The sequence below is a fragment of the Vombatus ursinus genome, unplaced genomic scaffold (genome assembly GCF_900497805.2).
Source record: "Vombatus ursinus unplaced genomic scaffold, bare-nosed wombat genome assembly UNPS02000749.1, whole genome shotgun sequence".
Taxonomy (NCBI): Eukaryota; Metazoa; Chordata; class Mammalia; order Diprotodontia; family Vombatidae; genus Vombatus; species Vombatus ursinus.
Genome location: NW_020940527.1, coordinates 2,163,877 through 2,183,354, shown reverse-complemented (window position 1 = coordinate 2,183,354; position 19,478 = coordinate 2,163,877). Strand labels below are relative to the sequence as shown.

The window sequence follows — 19,478 nt, the reverse complement described above, 5'->3', positions numbered from 1 at the left end:
TTTGTAATTATTACCTCATTTGTTGGAGAATGGCTGAATAAATACTCGTATATAAGGGAATATTACTGTCTTCTAAAGAACAATGAACATGATGAATACAGAGAAGCCTGGGAAGACATTTATGAACCAATGCAAAATGAAGTAATCAGAACCAGGAAAACTATACACAATAAATACAGCGTTGTGAATGGAAATTACAATGAAACAATAGCTAGCATTTGTATAGTGTAAAGATTACAAAGTACTTTATAAATATTATCTTATTTTTTCCCTTACAACAACCCAGGAAGATAGGTAACACTATTATTTCCATTTACAGATAAAAAAAACTGAGGCAGATAGATATTAAGAGACTTGCCCAGAGTACTCTGTGTGCGTGTATGTACACGTGTATATATGTACACATACTACATATAGTATATATTATAGCTAGTAAATGTCTGAAGCCAGATTTGAATTCAGGTCTTCCTGACTCCAGATCCAGAGAGCTACCTACTATGCCACCTAGCTGCCTCTAAAACAATAAAGTAAAATGATAAAAATGGAATATTGTGAAATAATAATGACCAAACTTGACCCCCAAATTAGACATATGAGAATGCATTTTCCTCCCTTCTTTGCAGAAGTGGAGGACTATGGGTATGAACCATTGCATATGATATTAGACATGGTTGACATGTTGATCTTGGAAAGGAGTATATCAACCAGAAAACATAGGTGAGGTAAAAATAATAAATAGAAATAACAATTGAAAACAAGATAAAGTAAAAAATAGTACATCACTAGACTTAAGGTACTACTTTCAGTCCCATGACACTAGAGAATCACCATTTGGTCGGTGCCATGAAAAGCAGTCAGACATAGCTTCTGCTGAGCAAAGTTCCAAAGGTCAATGAGGAATAAGCTAAGGTGATTGGAGGGGACAGAAGCAAGGTATTGTGGTACCCAGTATGAAGAAAGATTGCTGGATTCTGAGTCAGAAGAGCAGGGTTTGAATTTCATATTTGCTGCTTACTAGCTGGGAGCTATGGGCATGTCCTTTAACCTTTCTGAACTTGAATTTTGAAATGAGGGAACTGAGCTAGAGGGAAAGTAGAAGCTTCTTGAATAATTCTTTGTCACTGGTCAGCCAGGTAACTGAATCATAGGAGAGTCAGTGTTATATAATGGATATAATGGAGTCAAGAAGACCCAGGAGTTCAAATCCCACCTCAGACACTTACTAGCTATGTCAACTTGGCAAATTCATTTAACTTCTCTGGGCCTCAATTTCCTCATCTGTAAAATGAGAAGTTGGACTAGATGTTTTTCTAAGGTCCCTCCCAGCTGTAAATCTATCACTTTATGATGAAAATATGATCGATTTAAAGTACAGGTGATCACATCTAACCCCATTCTCTTACAGAAACAGGTCCAGTATAATTAGGTGACTTGTTTAAGGTCCTGCCAGTAGTAAATAAAGTACCTGGGATTCAAAACCAGGTCTTCTGATTCTTAATTTAGTGCTAGACATTCTGCTGCTGTCATGCAAATTACTTCATCCAAAGCATCCCAATCAATCAGTGGTCTACCTAAGAAAGCCTAGCCGCATCATGCTCCCCAAACCTCAGTGTCCAGCTGATTCCACTGATTGGCCCCTGCTAAGCGGTGAGGAGTGGAGGGGACACTGTCACTAGCCAGCTGGGGATGACTTGGTACTTTAAAGAATCAATCACAGATACAGCTATCTGGCATAGGGAGCCACACAGAGTGAAGGATGTCCCTAACTATGACACTCCAAGGCCTGGTGCCTAGACCCCTAGCAAGGAGGCATGAGGAGTGAGGATGGGCCAGTCCAACCTCAGCTGTCACTAACCCTATAATTTCTTGGACTTTTATCCATTTTCTCTTCAATTATACACTGCTCAGAATGGTCCTACTTGGCTTTCTCGTAACCGATTACTTGAGTGTTCCCACTTTGTTTCCCAGGTAATTGCTAGTGACCTTTTCTAAGTGCACTAATTAAAGGTGCAGTTTTAACATTATATTTAAGGAGGGAAGCACTGTAATTACCCAGTTGGCACATTCTCCACCTTCCCAGAACAGTAGTCGACTTTCCACCAACACACATGCTCTTCACACTTCTCACTATCGTAGGATATAAGCCATAGGCTTTAGAGCTGGAAAGGACTTGGGAGAACATCCAGTCCCACCTCCACCCCCCTCCCCCATCATTTTATAAATGAGAAAGCTGAGGCCCACAGAGGAGGAGGGACTTGTCCAAGGTCACACATGTGGTAAGTGGAAGAGCTGAGATCTGGACCCAAGTCTTCTGGCTCACACGTTACCTTGGAGTCCCCAGGGGAGGCTCCAGAGAGACTTTGCCTCCTCTTCCCTTTCTAGGTTAGCCATGACACAGTTTAGTGTCCTAGTCTGGAGTCAAACCCTTGCCTGAGAGTCAGGAGAACTACACTCTAATTTTAGCTCTGCCACCAACTTCCAGTTAAATATAAATTCCTTGATAGTGGAGACTGTCTTAGTTTTGTGAGCAGTGCCTAGCATATAATAGGCACTAATCATTGATTTTGCTATGTATAATGGGCAGCTAGGTGGCACAGTGGATGGAGTGTCAGGCAAGGAGTCAGGAAGACTCATATCCCTGAGTTCAGACATAGCCTCAGACACAAACTGTGTGACCCTGGGCAAGTCACTTAACTCTACCTCAGTTTCCTCATCTATAAAATGAGTTGGAGAAGGAAATGGCAAACCACTCCAGGATCTCTGTCAAGAAAACCCCAAATGAGATCATGAAGAATTAGATATGACTAAAATGACTGAACAATAACGAAGTATGACCACCATGTTCTGCTCTGGGATCCAAGATTTTTATGGGTAAAATAGAGAAACTAGCCCATACTCTGGGGATATAGATCAAGACATAGGGTGGTCCAGCGGGAGGGGGCTGGGTTTGGAGTTGGAGGACCAAAGCTCAATTCTATTCTTTTACTTCCTCTAGTTCCCTGGGCAGTCACCTAACCTCTTGGTCTCAATCCTTCACTTATAAAATAACGAAGTTGGATTTAATGGCCTCTCAGGTCCCTTCGCTCAGCTCTAACTCTATGACCTATGATCTAAATGGACAAGCAAGATACATCAATATGTCTAAAGGACCTCATGCTCTCAACCTCCCTGGTTTCACCATAAGGTTAGTCTAGAGGTTGCACCAATGTCACTCATTTTAAAGATGGGAACAGGTGATGTATTGGGCTTGGAATCAGGATAACCTGAGTTCTAATCCTGCCTGGTTATGTGCTAACTGTCTAGCTAAGTCACTTAACTTCTCTCAGCCTCCGTTTCTTCAGCTATAAGATGGGGCTGATAATGATATAGCATCTACTGCACTTCCCAGGGTTGGTGTGGGGATCAGATGAGTCAATCTATGTAAAAGGCTGTGCTTACTTTAAAGTACCAAATGAACACTGGCTAATAATAATCATTTCAGGACTCTGTGCCCTGGGTTTCAAGTCCAAATCATGAAACCAGAGGAGAATTAAGTGAACTCCCCTGCCTAGTTGAATTTGATTTATTTACTCCCCCAATGTCCACCTTCTAGCCATACCAGCCAGCTTGAGGCCAATAGAGAGAGGGCCAGAAAAGAAGCCTAAGACTGTCATCTCCCAGCATCACAGAGAGGTTATGATAAATATCATAAGAGAAACAAAAATATGCTAAGGGTCACTCTAGCGGAAGAAGCTAAATAGTGTTAACTCTTCACTATCTGCATTAATGAAGGAGAGCACGGTTAGGAATTCTACAACCAATAATCCCCAAAGGAAAAAAAAATCTGGTTATAAATATGATTATATGTTCTGGTACTCCCTGACTCACCCCCAGCCTCACTGGACTATGAATCTAAGGTGCTATTATAAGGCATAGCTTCTCACTGAGGACCACTATGTCAAATGGGAGCCTTTTCCTCCCAACTTTTTTGTCTGTAAACAAATCTAGAGATTCTACACCAAACATCCTACAGAAGAGGCAGGTCTGGCCAAGGCTGAGGCCACAGCATAGCAATGCTCAGCTCCTAAGAGCTTGCTATTTGTGAAAAAGATTATAATCTTCATTATCTTCATTATTATTTGCTTTCCAGTACAAAGTCTGGGATGGAATTCCCCAGACTTTCATTAGTCCATTCCCATCCAAAAAGCATTTTAATTAACCAAACAATAGGCATTTATTAAGCACCTACTATGTCAGGCACTGTTCTAAGCACAAGGATACAAAAAGAGGCAAAAGACAGTCCCTGCCCTCAAGGAGCTTACAATCTAATGAAGGGAGACAACATGCAAACAAATATATACAAAACAAGCTATAGATTGGATGAAGGGAAGGCAATGGAATTAAGAGGGGTTGATGGTTCCTACAGAAGGTGGAATTTTAGTTGGGACTTAAAGGAAGCCAGAGAATCAGTAGGCAAGGTTGAGGAGGGAGAGCATTCCAGGCATGGGAGACAGCCAGAGCAAATGCCCAGAGCTAAGAAAGATCGAGTGTCTTGTTCATGGAATATGAGAGACTGGTATCATTGGATGTGTTGGGGAGTAAGGTAAAAGAAGACTGGAAAGGAAGGAGGGATCTGGGTTATGAAGGTCTTTGAAGGTCAAGCAGAGCATTTTGTTTTTGCTCCTAGAGGCAATAGTGAGCCACTGGAGTTTATTGAATTGGGGGGAGGGTGTGTGTGTGTGTGTGTGTGTGTGTGTGTGTGAATGACATAGTCTGACCTGAGTTTTTATGAATCACCTTCTCTGTATAAAACACTAAGAGATTAAGTAACTTGCTCAGAATCACATAGCCAATAGTTATCAGAGGCAGGATTTGAACCCAGCTTCCTCTTAGCTCCAAGTCCTGTTCTCTGTCCACTACATCTTTTCTAAGGCTGTAAATTGAAGAACAGGTGCCAATCTGCATTGTTAGAAGGGATTTCCCTACCAGGAGTTCCTTGTGTCAATTAAAAAAAGTCACAGATACAATAAAAAAAAAAACAACAACAAAAGAATGTACAAGATGTTAGAGATTTAAAGACAAACCAAAAAATAGTCTCTGTCCTCTAAAAGTTTACATTCTATGGATAAAGAAGAGTTAGACCACCAAGAGAGGGAGGGGCTAGAAACAAAAGCAGATAAGACATAAGTCCCGGGAAGTGGATTTCTCAATGGCTTAGGGAGACCCAGATCCATGGTTTTTCCTCAGGAGAGAGGTTGAGGATGTCAAGAAAATGCAGAGAGTATCATGGGAACGCATAGAACAGTTCAGTGTGAAAACAACTACAGTTCTTTCTTTGCCATGGACCAGCAAATGACCTGGGTAAAGAAGGCTAGGTGGTACATATAGCTTCCTACCTATGTCCTCAGAACAGAAAATTCAGGGGAGGAGCTATGGTCATAGGATGAGGGAAGGGGATGTTAGTCCAGGTAGAAGCTGACAAAGCTGTTGAATTCTCTCTGACTTCATATCACTCCCTTTTAGGGCCAAAAACCTAAGGACTGATGCTGGAGACTTGATAACCTCTTTGTGTCTGTTCAAGGTGAGCAGCATGGCAGATACAAGTATGAGAAACAGGTCTGACCTGAAGACCACCAGAGGAGACTAACAAGATGAATGTTTAACAGGGATAAATGTTAAGTCATTTTAAACAGAAGTTCATGTGAAAAAGAATAGGAAATTTAGTCAAATGCAAGCTTAATGTGAACCAATGAATGTGAGCTCCTTGTAGACAGAGATAGTGGGTATTTATGGGCTTTTTGCCCTTCTTTGCATCTCCAGTGCTTAGCACAATGCTTGATACATCGTACGTGCTTAATAAATGCTAGGTGACTGACAGCTATGTTTTCCCAAAGAACCAATATTATTTTAAGCTTAGTGGAAATATTCACTCAACATTCACTGATTGTCTACTATATGTAAAGCACAGTGCTAGGTAATGAGGGAAATGCATAAGACATGGACTTTGCCCTCAAGTGGCTTAAACTCTAGTGGGAACAATAAGACATAGGCAATGGAGTTTAGAGCATGTTCAGATACCTAAGATGAAGTCACCCACATGGAAGATCCTGGGCACCTGCTCATGGGACACAGGAAAACTAGAGCATGTATGGACATTCTGTTGTAAGTGAAGGCAATCTTCACCCTTAGATAGGAATGCAGGGAAAACAGAGCAACTGTGCTCAGTCCGATCATTTTAATGATGTGGATAGTTCCAGCTACACAGCCAATGGAAAAGACTGCTTTCAATCACATGGTAAGCCAACACAGAATATCAACACAAGCATCAAATTCCCTGCCTCCCAGAAGCAGGCCTCCAGCATCTTCCATGTACGTGACTCCATCTTGGCCATGTGCCAAATCCCCATTATACACATAAGCAAATATTAACATAAAACCATGCTAGGGCAAGGGAAATTGATAATAAATTAACTCACTCTACTCTGCAATGGTCTAACCACCTTTAGAATATTGTGTTCCATTCTGGGTTCTACATTCTAAAAAGCATAGTAACCAACTAAAAGATATCCACAGAAAGGCAGAATGTTGAAAGTTTGAATGGCTCCTCAGTGGTTAAAGCAAATGAGGATGCAAAGCTTCAACAAGACAAAAATTTAGAGGAGACAAGATACAGATGACTTCAAATAAAAGCCTATTTCAGGGTAAAATTATTAGATATTCTGTGATATTATAGAGGTTAAAAAATCAGTGGGTGGTAGTTTCAAAATGAGGAAAAACTTGTCAATAATTAGAGCTATTAAAAATAAAACAGGCTGCCTCTTGAGGTAATGAACTCTCCATTATCATAAGTGTTCAAGCAAAGACTGTTGTAGAGTGGTGATGTCAAATCCTAATAGAGACAGGGGCCACTAAACCATTTCTAAGAATTCCTATGGGTCACATATTGACTTTAAAAGGCCACATGTGTTAATGTTTCCTTTTTTTCTATTAATACAAAGATCTATTAAAATCTGATAGGACCTACATTTTAATCTGGCTTGAGCCATACTCGGCAGTTGTGCGGGTCACATGTGGCCCAGAGGCCATGTGTTTGACACTTCCATTGTGGAGGAACTCCCTGACTTGGACCTCTAAGGTCTTTTCCAATTTCTTGATTGTATAAGAGCCGAGAACAGGGACTTCACATCGGTGACGTTTTTGGAGAAGGTAAGAATGAGATATAATCGGACTAATCATCTCGCTATTCTGCAGAGGTAGACACTACATTCCCAAATAAGAAGCAGAAGAATAGATTCCATTTACAACGGACTGGGAAGTGCTTGTCATACTCAATTTGTACATTTGATCTTCACAACCACCTTATGAAAAGAGAGAGAGTTCCAGTAGACAGATCAGGAAACTGAGTCGGAGTGGTTAAGTGACTTGTCCAAAGTCATCTGATTATTAAGTTGAAGATATAGGACTCAAATCCGGGCCACAGAATCATAGCATATTTGAGCTTGAAGGGATCTTACAAGACTAATCCACCCCACTCATTTTAAAGATATGGAAAATGAAGTTCAGGGATGGAAAAGGATCATATTGATAGCAACCTGGGATTTGAACCCAGGTCTTCTAACTCCAAATTCAAGGTGCTTTCCTCTATGCCAGGATGAAAGACTAGGCAAGGGGCATGCAATGGGTCAGTAACATAGACAGGACTGAGATCTAGGTGCCTTGATTCCCAAGCCCAGAGTTCTGGGACTATAAAGAAGGATGTGACAAGCATCTTACAGTCAACAAGCATTTTATAAGCACTTTCTACATGTCAAGAACTGTGCTAAGTGCTAGGATGCAAACAAAGGCAAAAACAGTGTTTGCCTTCAAGGACCTCACTATCTAATGGGAGAGAGGATATGCAGGCAACTCTGTACAAACAAGATATAAATAGGTTAAGTTGGAGGTAATCTGACAGGAAGGTGCTAGCATTAAATGGGACTGAGAAAGACTTCTTGAAGAAAGGGGGTTTTTAGCTGAGATTTGAAGGAAGGCAGAGAAGCCAAGAAAATCCAATAATTATTACTATTGATCCTCAGAGCCACCCTCTCCACTTTCAAACAACTATCATTGACATTAGCCAGAAGTAAAAGTATGTCTTCAGGTAACGAGTGGGTCCCAATCTCATGTGAGACCCAACTATGGTTGCTCATGAAAGGCTGTGCCTGGGCCAGTAGACCAAGGAAGAATTCTACAGGTAGGTTCAGGGATTCATTCAGTCCAGAGCCATGGTTTCCATTAGTCTCCTCAGGGGCCAGACAAAAGTCAAGTTTCTTGATTTCTATGGATAATCTACATTTGTCTCGGTTTTCACTTTCCTGAGGCTACCTCTTTTAACCAAGTCTCTGTTTACCTCTCATTGTCCTGCTTCCTGAACTTAGTTTGACTTCAAGTGATTTTATTTCCTTCCCCAAACTTCCCTGTGCCAACTCAGGGTTCAGAGCATGGCTTTCCTCTCTCCATAGAGCTTGGCACTAACCAAATAGCTGCCATAGCTCCCAAGGCTTATCTTCTTTTTGCCCATTCTTGAGAATGCCACATCTGCTCTCCCCATCATTCATCCCTTGGATTCAGGAAGTAGGCTTAACCTTTCAGATAAACCCTACATGATTCCTCTTCTCCACCTTGATCCTCAGGCAATGGTGGTAAGTTGACTAATCAGCTCACAAAGTCTTCATCTTCACAGCTAGGTGGCCTTGGTAGGAAGGAGTGGTCTGGGCAGGACTAGAGCCCAATCTTTACATTCCAGATACATGACGCTCTCTCTCTACATCACTACACAACCTCCCAACACAGACTGAGCCCCTACAGGGTATATACACTACTACCTTAGCAGCTGTTAATAAATAACTCATTTGGTCTGCCTTAGAATTGAAGCCTCTGAGGCAGGGATCTTTTCTTTCCCCCTTCCACTATCTCTCCAGTGTTCTACACACTTGTCAACAGTCAGCAAACAATAAATAATTACCCTCTGTGAGAGATAGAGGAAAAGCAGCACCCAGGCTCATTTGGGGTAAACAGATGCAGTCTAGCTGTCGAAGGGGAAAGTCTAATTAACACATAAAGAAAGATGTATTAAATACATCTTTTAGGGATGCACTTTATACAGAAGGCTTCTGAGAAGGAAGAGATGTTTCTATTTCTTTTTCTTTCTTAAAGGCAATGGTCTCGATGGATGAAAACAACTTTAACCCTTATGTTTCAATGACTTGGCTCCATTTGGAGCCCGAGGTGCTGTTCTGAACCTGACAAGGAGCATCTGTACTCCATCTTCTAACACATTATCATTTTTCTCCCCTCCAACTGCCTCCTGCAAAATAAAACCAGAATAAAAAAATACGAGACCTGTTAATTCTAAATATTACCAGATATCCCTTATTCTTTGATGTGGATGCTCAGAAAGAATGAGCAAGAAGTTATCAAGGTTACTAAGAGACAGGTTGCAGAGAAGCCAGGATTGCCCACACATTTTGCTGGCTGGTATCTGTCTCCTTCAGACAGGAGTACCTGAGTGGGGCTTCTGGTGCAAAGAACTCAGTATACTGGTCAGCAGAGCCAAAGGAATTGGGACCATAACTGGCTAAGAAGGACAATTCATCAACAAAGTTTTAAATTCATCAATCATTCATTAAGCATCGACTATGTGGTGGTACAATGGATAGAGCACCAAGCCTGGAGTTAGGAAGAGTCATCTTCCTGGGTTCAAATCTAGCCTCAGATGCTTATAAGTTGTGTGACTTTTGGCAAGTTCCTTTACCCTGTTTGCCTCAGTTTCCTCATCTGTAAAATGAGTTGGAGAAAGAAATGGCAAACCACTCCAGTATTTTTGTCAAGAAAACCCCAAATAGGGTCATGAAGAGTCAGACGTGACTGAAATGACTAAACAACAGCAAAAATGTGGGAGGCACTGTGGTAAGTACTGATGATGGAAAGAGAAAATGAAAAACACCCAGTTCTTTCCCTCAAAAAGCTTACACTTTACTGCAGGGGAGGGGGATTATTTATCAATATTAATTATCTTATATTATTAATATTTTTGTGCCATAGTAGGAAGAACAAGAAAGAACACCAGACTGGGAATTGGGACACAGGGCTCTGATCCTGGCTTGGTCACTAACTATCCGAGCTGGGCACTCACAATCTCCCTTAGCCTCAGTTTCCCCAACTGCAACTTGAAGGGGTTGGTCTAGACCAGCAGTGTCAGACACAGCCCCAGGCCACATTTGACCTACATCACTCCAGAGTGCTGCCTGAAATAGATTAAAATGTAATTGTCAAACACTTAACAAAATAAATAAAAATAAAATAAAACATAGATGACATTACATTTGAAAATGAAGTCAGTATGCAGCCCGCAGGGAGCCTTTTGCGCAGCTTAGCGGCCCCCTTTCTGTGGCTCCCCCCTTCCTATTCTAGATGAGGGCTAGAACACTTTCTACCTCCAGTTATTCTGACTCTAATTCCAGGATTCTGCTGAGCCTTGTGTTTGGGGCTGTGAAGAGCCTGCAGAAACACAGAGAAGCAGCAGGCAACAAGGAGTGGGGAAAGGAGCGGATCTGAAGTCCACAGGGCTCTGGGTTCAGATCCTGCCTCTGATTACTACTACTAGTGTGACCTTGGGTAAATAATTGAGCCTCTTTGGTGCTGACCCCTCACCTGTAAAATGGGGATGACAGTTGACTGTCAGGGTTGCTGGGGAGATCAGAAGAGATCATGTTTGTAAAGGGTTAAGTAAAGGCTGTTACTATTCTCAGACATAGATACCTTTGCTCTAGAGTTCCTAATCTAACTGGGGTGAGGAGAAGCACAGAACTGACCGGGAGAGAGCAGAAATGTGCACCTCCAGCACATTCGGGGGAGGGGGATGTTGGGAGACTGGGTCTGAATCCGTGATTTCTTTAGTGTAGGGAGCACCAGTTTCGGGAAAATCCTTTTGCTGACACAGATCAGCAGCTCCTCAGGAATGTGATTGAAAAGGCACCTGGGAGGAGTCTCATGACTAGCATTTGTCCCTGTCCAAGGCTGACCATGTACCCCAGGGCTCTTGACTCTGAGGCTGGCCCTCTATCCATTCGACTACACCACTTTGTCTCTAAATTCCTCAACCACAAATCCCAAATCCAGGGGCTTCATAAATACTTGTTTGAATGTATCAGATTGAAAATTTCACCTTAGGCACAAAAGCCCAATTCTGATGCCCTCGAAGGTTTACTTTGCTCCCAGCAATGATGGGGGTTAAGGATTAGCATCCTCTTTGACCGTGGAGGACGCTGAGCCCTGGGGAGGTCAGTGTCAGGGCAGTGATCTCCACCAGGCCTCTGCCGTCCACATTCGTTACCCTCTGCCCCTCAGCACGCTGCCTCTCACAGAGGCGGAGAGAGAGGCAGCAATGTCCCTTCGACCTTTGATTGTCCTTATGTAAGAGCAGAGGCCAACAAGGCTGGACGTCCTGTCACAAAAGCCCACAGAACCAAGTGGTGGTTTCCAGATTTAATAACAGTGATAATAGTGGGGTGGGTTCTTTCCCCTCTCCTGAAACTTTTCAATTCATTGAACAGTTCTATTAACTTTACAAAAGGAAATGTGGAAAACTGATGGCAAATTGAACTTGACATTATCATTAAAATAAACAGAGCACCGCAGGCCTTTATAGTCTCTCAAAGAGATTATCCAAACAGAGGCAGACACATGCTGGTCTGCTCTCTCTTTCCCTTTCCCTCTCTCTCTCCTGCCCTGCCTCCCTCCTCTCTCCTTCCCCTTCTCCCTCCCCCTCCTTCTCTCTCCTCTCTTCTCTCTCATTCTCTCTTTCTCTTTCTCTCTCTCTCTCTCCTCCTCCCTCTCTCCCTCCCCCACCTTCCCTCCCTCCCTCTCTCTCCTTCCCCTTCTTCCTCTCTCCCTCTCTCATATTATGGTCTCTCTCTCTCTCTCTCTCTCTCTCTCTCTCTCTCTCTCTCCTTCCCCTCTAAAGAAAATGGACTTAGAATTCTCATCCCCTTTTCCTTGGAGGTCTCCTTCTCTAGCATTTACCCCCTAAAGACTCACAATTGATATATCCTACCCTACTTCAACATGAATATGGCTAGCTTCATATTTGCACCCATTCATTCAGTAAATTCATAATGATAAATGTCAACAGACATTTATTAAGCACCCACTGTATGTAGGGCATGCGATGGTGCTAGGAGAAAGTATAAAGGTTAGATAAAACATGGGCCTTTTACATTCATGGAGCTTTCAATAATCTAGTATTCAGGTTTACAGCTTGGAATCAACCAAACACCAGAGGAACTTCCTTAGAGGGCAACTAGGTGGCACAGTAGATAGAGTGCTGAACCTGGAGTCAGGAAGACCTGAGTTCAAAACCAGCCTCAGACACTAGCTGTGTGACCCTGGAGAAGTCATTTAACTTTCTTTGCCTCAGTTTCCTCATCTATGAAATGATCTGGAGAAGGAAATGGCAAAACACTCCAGTATCTTTGCCAAGAAAACCACAAAAAGGATCATGAAGAGTTAGACGCAACTGAAAACGACTAAATAACAAAAATCTCCTTAAATCTGAAGAAAGCATGGTGGGAAGACCATCACACAAGCAGTCAGGAGATGTGAGTTCTAGTCTTTTCATAGCTTTGCCATGAGGTAAACTGTAGGACCCTGGGCAAATCATTTCCTGACTCTGGGCCTCAGTTTCTTCATATGCAAAATGAGTTTGACCATGTCACTCCTGAACAAGAAGTTTCAGTGGGAAGAAGGAAAGGAATAAGCATTTATATTACACCTATATGTGCCAGGCACTGGCCTAAGCACTCTTTACAAATTCCCATAATAGCTCTGTGAGGTAGGCACTGTTATTGTTTCCATTTTACAGTTGAGGGAAATGAGGCAAATAGAAGTTAAGTGACTTGCCCAGGATCACACAGTTGGTAGGTCTCTAAAGCTGGATTTGAACTCAGGTCTTTCTGACTCTAGACCCAGCGCTCTATCCACTGCACCATCTTTTAACTCTAGGATATAATGCAAACTTCTTTCTTTTTAAAGCTCTTCACAATCTGGCTTCATGATCAGCTTTTTTTTCCAAGCTCATTTATTACACATCATTCTCCTTCATACAGGGAGCATTATAGCAGCACTGTCCTCTTCAGCATTCTCTGTATACGACAGACATTTCATTTCCCTATCCACCATGCCTAGAATGGACTCCTCCCCCAACTCTGCTTCTGACAGCCCTTAGCTTCTATTAAGACTCAACTCAAGAGCAACTTCCTACTAGAAACCCAACCTCATGCCCTGTATTGGGAGGAGGCAAGCTGGTGCAGTGCTGGAACTTGGCTTCAAATCCACCTTCAAACCCTTACTACCCATATGGCCCTGTGAAAGTCACTTAACGTCTCCAGCCTCAGTTACCTGTCTTGTAAAAAAAGGAGATGATTATAGCATCCAGTTCACAGGACTATCATGAGGATAGACAAGATAATATGTAAAGTACTTTGCAAATTTTAAACCATTATATAAATATTATTATTATTATTGTTATTGCTCTTCTTAACTCCACCATGAAAAACACATTTATCTATTTTGTATATGTTTCCTTCTCTGTTTTAACATCTTTCCCCCATCCTAACCCCAGAATGTAAGTGCCTTGAGGGCAGGGACTGCTTTTTTCTGTCTTTACAGCTTCAACAACTATGTTTCAGTGACCAAGACATAGTAGGCATTTAATAAATGCTTAGTGAATGAATGAATGAATGAATGACACGTGAATCAGATGATCTCAAAAGTCCTTTCTGATATTTTTATTTCTAAGGTATACAACTATACAAAGATCCTGACCTATCTATCCTTCCTACAAAAGTGAACCAGTCCCCCAGAAGTCAATACTCAACCTAGTGGGTGACTGGCCATCTCCAAGGGAGTTAGCTCTGGACAGTGACCCAAACCAAGGAAAACAGAAAGGAGGTCGTGGAGGATAAGTGACATTGACCAAATAGGCCAAATGGCAAGAAAAAAAATGATTTTGAAGAAGGCAGGTGCTCAAAAATAAATAGAAAGGTGAGAAAGACACTCCCCTTATCACCCCTTGTCACCCCCCCCAACTAAGAAAAGACCAACTAGAAAAGTCCCTTCAGAAATAGCTTCCTCTTTGAGGAGACTCATAATTACCCACAATGATCACAGCACTATTCATTTTGCCCTAAAATTAATACATCACGTTTAGAATGATATCGTACTAATTTATCACAAGATTTATGAAACTTGCACTTTTTTCTAATGAGATTTATGCAAATGTCGCTCCCAACACTGTTTATGCCAGGAGAAGTTTGGATGGGGGGGGTCGGGGGGGGGAAGGGCCCTAGAACAGATGCTGAGGCTTTACTTGGCCTTTCTTACCTCCCTTCCTTCGCCCTCATGAAGGAGCCAGTGGGTCTGCTGGCCCCCGATTCCACACCATCCTGCCATGGGCTCCCTCAGCTCCTTGTGATCAGGCCAGACAGCTGGCCACCATGTTCTTTAAGGGAGCTTCTCTGCTTAGTCTCTTCCCACTAAGTCTCCTATCTCTTTCCATGTAGTCATTGAATCCCATGGTAAGGAAGCCCTTTACCAACTGGAGCAAAGAGCCTCTTTAAAGAGGAATGTCTCTATTTCCCCCAAAGAAAGACGGATAAGGACCAATGAGAAGGGGAAAGCATTTATTAAGTGCCTACTGTTTGCTAGGCACTGGGCTATTTCCTAGATATATGGCAAAAAAAGAGAAGCACTGTATCTCCTGAGAATATCACATTGGCATCTTGTAGCTAGAGCCAGAAAGTCACTCCTCAAGGGGAGAAGGGTGCCTTGGCTTCACTTATATCCTATATATACGTATACCCTAGAATATCTCCTGATCTTCTACCAAATGTGTTTCCAAATTTGTTTCTCTATGATATATATATATATATGTATGTATGTGTGTATGTATATATGTATATACATATATACACATATATATACACTCATACATACGAACACACAAACACACAAACACACACATGTATTCTATTATGCACGATAACTGAAATAATGGTTATCCTTGCAATATATTTCAGGAATATACCCTTTAACCCTCCTCTGGGCCAGAAATCCACTATGATATACCAACTCCAACAGCGAGCCCTCTGCTCTCCATTTATGACTGGTTATAAAAAAAGTCCTGTAGCCAAACTCAAGTCAAGAGCACCATTATCAATTAAACTCTCACTGTAAAATGGGACAAGAGCATCTTCCCCCAAGTCCTGCACTGATGAAATTGTGATAGGACATCTCAGAGCTAAACTCTCAGACCAAAGCCAAAACAGCTTGGTTGGAGGCCACTTCTCCCCAGTTGTGACATCCCCTCCTAGTCTAACTGAGGCTAGCTCCCTAGCTCACAGTACATAGACTTAGAGCTGGAAGGGACCTCAAAGGTCATCTGGTCCAATACATTGTTTTTAGATGAGATGCAGCAAAGTGAAGTGACTTGCCCAGGGTCACACAGGGATAACGACAGAACTTGAACTCAGGTTCTCTGACTCCAAAGTAAGCTCTCTTCCCACAGTAGCCACTCAGCTTCCTATTACCCACAAAGAGTCAAGCAGGTTTTCTAATAGGGACCCCTGCTCTCTCCTAGAAACACACATATGAGACACTAGTCCCCGGAAGCAGAACCAGATCCAAATGGGCAGGCTCCAAGGGAGCCAACCTAACTCTCATCAGTGGGCAAGAGAAGAAAGGAAATCCAACACAAGTCCCTATTGATGTGGTCTCATAAGCATCCTGGTTGAAGAATCGATCTACATTCTCAAATAGTAACTGTCTTTCTATGAGGGGAGACAAGCAGCAAGGTTGGATCACCAGTACCAGGCTACCTTCACTGTTGCTCTTCGTAGTTAACTGCCTTGACAAAGAGAAGGAGAGAGTCCCTTTCAGCTATGAGGTTTCCACTGCTCTTCTTCCCTTATCCAGACCTAAGAATGTCTGTTTCCTCTGGCTTATTGCATTCTAACATCTCTCCCATAGGTATCTCCTTACATGGAGAAAAATAGAGAGTGATTCTCACTGGAACGCACTAGCTGCCAATCACTCGAGTGTCTCTTTGAGGGCAAGGGGCACTTATTCATCAAGCACCTTTTCTTAGACAATGCTTCTCAAAGCCAGTAATGATGGGGTAGGGAAAGATATGCTGAAATATACTGTCAGTCTAGAGATACCCAAGGCAGCCTCAGCTCTGGGCTCTTAAAGAGATATTAGAAAACTTAAAAAATGAACCATTATCAGAAGCCCAATGTCAGGACTCTACTCCAAAATGCTGATAGCTCAAAGATCTCCAGCCATGTGTCCACGGGACAATCAGAAAGCTCCTAACCTAAGACAAAGAAGTGGGGGAAGTCATGTCCCTGGGTCGTATGATGCCCTTGGACTTTGCCAAAAATGTAGCTTTGCTTTTGGACTCAGAAAGCCCTTGAGGTTAGGAAGCTGAAGATAATGGGCTAATGGAAACAATACCACTCTAAAGGCTTGATCTCTTTAAGGTTGGAGCCAATATCCTCTCTCTAGAACCAGAGGTGCCTTAGAAGGCACCATATCTCTGCTTAAAGTAATTTTCACATTATTGTAGTACTTTACAGTTTACAAAGTGGTTTTCTTAGAACAACCAACCTACAAACAAAATCATTAAAACATTAATATTCCCATATTTTGGATGAAGACAATGAGGCTTAGAGCAGTTAAGCAATTTAGCCAAAGGGCACATAATCACTGGGTGGGTGAGCTGAGATTCTCACCCAGGTCTCCTGAAAAAATGCCTGGCTATTGCATTTAAATTCAGTCTGGTACTTACCCTATCTGGATTCAGACACGGCTCATGGATGCTCACTTTGTTCTTCTGTTCCAGGTTCAGTGAGGATACTGGTTTAGCCTTGCCTTGTCTCAGATCCTGACCTGCTTCTACTCCAGCTTGGATTCTCTCAGCTGTTCAACCTCAGCAATAACCAACTCTGACCCCTTGGTAGAAAGGTCCTTTGACCATATTTCTGAATTGAAATAAGCTTTGTCGGCCATTCTGTCCTTACTCATCCCACCTCAGTGGGCAAGGACCAGGAGTTGACACCAGGTCAAGCTGGGGCCAACTTGACTTATTTTAGGTATTCAAGTCACCTGAAAGAATTGCCGGAATAACAAGGTAGACATTTATACAGCACTTTAAACACTTTATACACATCATTTTCAGTCTCACAGTACCTCTGTGAAGGAGATACTAAAGGTATTATGAGAGGCAGTAAGGTTTAGGGAACAGGGCACTGGACTTGAAATCAGGAAGACCCAAATTCAAATCCTGCCTCAGTTATTTACTAGCTGAGTACTCCTGGGCCACTCACTTATTATCTTTGGGCTTCAGTTTCGTTACCTGTAAAATGATAGGGCTGTATTCAATGACCTCTAAGATCCCTTCCGAGATTAAATTTATGATCCAATTACTCCCATTTTACAAATGATGAAACCGATGCTTAGAATGACTTGTCCATATAGGTAAGTGCAAGAAGTAGAATTTGAAACCACATCTCTGCTGGCTTTAATTCTAGTAATCTTTCTACTATAACCATGCTTCCACTACATACATGCCAGAGTGTTGCCACTTGCTAAAAAAATTACTCTTATTTCTCTTTCATTTTCCTTCATTTAAAAATATATGCCTCCCATCCCTTTCATGCTTAGTGACCCTTCCTTTTTAATAAAAAATTAAATAGAAGGGCAAAAAGAAGGTAAGCAAAATTATCTTACGCATAATCCAAGTCTAATATGTGTGTGCCACACACACACACACACACAATGTTACTTATCCAAGTGGAGAAGTTGGGCCATGTGACTTGAAAGGTCCCTTTCAACTCTACCAGTCTAAGAAAGCTGAGCTGAGTGGGAAAGACAAAAGGGAACCTGGGACCGAGGACATCTTGGGTCAAGATCATGAGGAAGCCAAATGGGAACCACGAGGACAAGTCATTGCTGAGAGGCATTGGCAACTTGAGAACTGAGAAATAAGGTCAAAGGACTTGGGAGTCATTGTGGGGAAGAGGTGACTCTGTCCACTTAAGCGTCTGAAAGGAGCCATAATTAGGCTCCCTTGGATCCCAAGACCAGAAGTCTCCTGGACAATTTTCCAAAGGATCCGATGAGAATGAGGCTACATTTCTGGGAGAGTTCTTGTTTGGATGAATTCCTTAGCATTATGTAACAACTTCCAGCCATATGCATGATGTGTGTAAATTATGCAGATTGCCGCCAGGCTGCCTGCATAAGTGATCATGAAGAGCATTAATAGGCAAAATGAAGTGTTGCAGTTATGCATGTCATTATTGTGGGACAGGCCCATACCCCACAGGGGTGGGAGTAGGTTGGAGAAGAGAGATTTGGGATGAAGGAACAGAGTAACAGGGATGGGAGACATCTAAATTCAAATTGGTTGTGCTGCTTCTTCCAAATGGTGAGCAAAGGGTGCGGTAGCCAAGAGCCCCACTCATCCAGTGGCCTGCTCCCCAACCTCCATGTTCAACACATCCCTCTCTTCTTGGCCCAAAGGGAGGACTTTCTGGGCCAATGGGAAGGCCTCCCCTGGTATAGGGATAGGACTATTGTTTTAGGTTTAAGTGAATAGGAAAGCAGGACAGTAGCAAGAGCAATGGATTTGGAAACAGAGGCCCTGGATTCAAGTTTTACCTCTTGTCACTTAATACCTGTGTCATCTGGGATAAACTGATTAACTTCTGTGGACCTCATCTGGAAGATGAGGGGACTGGACTCATTTCACTCAGCCAATTTCCTGTCATCCTCCCTGTTACCACATATGCACCCTCCATCTTATCGCTACCACCAGCCCTTCTCAATCTTGCCATTGCTCATGGAAAGGATGTGTCAATCAACTTCCCTATGGTTCTATTCAGTAGTCCATCAGTCAACAAACTTTTGTTAAGTGCTTACTATGCACCAGGCACTGTGTTAAATGCTGGGAACACAAAAAATAAGCAAAAAGAAAAAGCGTCTACCCTCAAGGAGCTTACTTTCAAATGTGGAAGACAATACATAAAAGAAAACTGAGTATGGGGTGGGGGAGGGAGAAAATGCCAGATGCTAGAGAAGTTCAGAGGAGTGCACCTGGTGCAATGAAGAGAGGGCTGGCCTGGGCACCTTACTTACATGGATGTTCTGGGAGAAACCCTCCACTCTCTAACTAGAGGAGCCCCAAGGGCACAAAGTACTTCTGAGGTATGAGTTTGAGCCCTGGGGTTGAAGTAATCTTCCAAGACGAAGAGTCTCTAGGACTTTCCAAAGCAAAACACCCTTCCCTAATGATCACTCCCCCATATGTGCCACCTGCCCTATTAGAATGGAAGGGAGAAGAAAGGGAGAGGAAGAGAGAGAGAGAGAGAGAGAGAGAGAGAGAGAGAGAGAGAGAGAGA

At 42.5% G+C, this 19,478-nt stretch overlaps 1 protein-coding gene across 5 annotated transcripts in view; it reads right to left on the bottom strand.

Annotated features, from left to right (window-relative positions):
- Positions 1-19,478, bottom strand: part of CDH23 (cadherin related 23) — a 600,475-nt gene that overhangs the window by 457,489 nt on the left and 123,508 nt on the right. The gene's annotated exons all lie outside the window — the stretch shown is intronic.